This window comes from Thalia democratica, chromosome 3, assembly GCF_965202585.1.
Source record: "Thalia democratica chromosome 3, ktThaDemo2.hap1.1, whole genome shotgun sequence".
NCBI classification, from domain to species: Eukaryota; Metazoa; Chordata; class Thaliacea; order Salpida; family Salpidae; genus Thalia; species Thalia democratica.
In genome coordinates, this window is record NC_139167.1 from 43,531,215 (window position 1) to 43,533,484 (window position 2,270).

The window sequence follows — 2,270 nt, forward strand, 5'->3', positions numbered from 1 at the left end:
ACGCTGCTTCTTAATAAATGTTCTGAAACAAATAAAAGTTGAATGTTTTATTATATTGATACTTATTAAGATTTGAAAACTCACTGAAAGTTATTAATATTTTATAAGCTTCTGGTATTTAGAAATTATTGTGTATGTACTTTTCTTGTTAAAATTTTATGGTATTAGAATAAGTAAAGAGCAAAAATTTGATCAAAATAAAAATTAAAGCTGTAAAAATTGTCTATTCATAGTAATTGTGATGAATTACAGGGCTTTATCAAACATCAAATAAATTAAGTAATGTACAAAGACAAAAATAAGATACTAAAGTCGAGGTTGCTACAAACTCAGGCTAGTTTGAAACTTTAGAAAATCTTAGGCTTGTATGATTTTTTTGATAAAAAAAAAGTTCAGTCTAGTTAGGAAATTTTTAGGGAAACTCAGACTAATTTTAAGATTTTAAAAAAGCTTTGGCTAGTTATTTATATATTAAATGAGTTGGAGGTTATTCAATGTTTTTAGTTTATTAATATTTAAATATGATATACATAATATTTATAAAAGTTTTAACACGGGGTATTTTGAACAGGGTCATTAAATATTGTTGAATTATTTTTGAAGTTTAATAACATAAAAAATAAGACAAAAAGAACCAGATAACATAATAAATTCAGCAAAAAAAAACGAATTATTTCAGTCAGTAATAATACTTATATCTTAAAACTACATTTTTGAAATAACTGTTTAGGGTTTTATTAAGTTTCTACCATTTTGTTATTTAACAAAATTTATTTTAGCTAATGAATCAATGCAGAGTTCCCTTAATGGAAACGGCATCGCTTTTTCAAGCTATGTTAGTGAGTCGGAGGGCAATAACTAGTAAGGGGGCAATTTTGTGAATTTCGACTACTAGGAATTTTTAATAAAACTAACCTAAGTTAGTTATACTGGGCTTAGTTATGAAAAGTGAAAAAAAAAGGACGATACTAACTCTTATAGCAGCGATAACTAACTTAGTCTAGATAATTTAGAGTTCGTAATATAGAGTAAAAAACAAGTTCCGTGGGATAGGGATAATTGACGGGAGATTTGAAACGTACAATAGATACTCTGGGGTTTGTTAAGAAGTAGTGAACTACCAGATCCATTATTTAAGATCCGACTGGTTCCGGATCTAATTTTTCTTATTAAAATCCGGCCGGTTCCGGTTCTGAATCTATTTTAAAATTTAAGTTCCGCTCTGTCACGGATCCTAAATGTTTAAGTTTTATGCAGTTTCAATAGACAACAAACTTATAAAATTTAATTATTATAATACGATTAATTAGTAAAAGTTATTTAATACAAATATTTTGTTAAAAACAACACAATATTATTGTCTAAATGTTTTATTTTAACACTAGGAAAAAGAACGTTGTAAAAAAACATAAAATTTACCTATACGAAATTTTAGTTTATATGTTGAATTTCAAACTACTTATACGACTGATTTTGAATTTTGTACTTTTATATCGTAAAATAAAATTAATATAAATGTTACAATGCTTTAAAATAATAAGAAACAATTTTTTATGATAGGCTTTTACTTACAATAACTTATTTAGCAACTGTTTACATATACAAAAGTAAGTAATTTAGTAAATAACATTTACTTATATCGATGCAATTAAGCTACAAAGAAACTTATTCTTGTTTTTTCAAGTTGTGATGAAGTAGCGTAAGTTTTCTTGCTGGCTTTTTGAAGCATTCGCTTCGCTTTTGTTCGTACAAGTTCCAGCTTCTGAATTTAACCTTTCAGAATAATTAGAAGATGGTGGTGCTGAAAGATACCTTGTTGCAAACCTGGCAAGATGTGTGTATTTATTTTCGTTTGAGTTTGACCAAAAAAAGACTTCAGTTTCTTTAACTTCTTCAGCCAAAAAAGCCTTAATTTCTGTCTCAATTTCCTGATCAACTGAATCTTTCCGATTTAAATATAGAATAGAACAACAACAAAATTTTGGGAACATCATTTGTAGGTTTTTGAGTTTCAGGTTTATTAGGCGGTACTAGAGTAAATTGACCACTAGGGTGCATCTGTTGCCACTCAAAAATGAAAAATTTTTGAACTTTACTTAGTTCATCTTTTTGTAGGCGGGAAATCACATATATAGACAGCACAAAAAATAGCTTCTTAGTTTTAAGCCTGTTGGAGCTAATTACTTTTAAAAAAATGGGCGTTATATCGGTATATTTAGAAAAGGTCGATTTATTTTTTTGATTTTTAAAAAAGTTTGTTTTTAAATAAC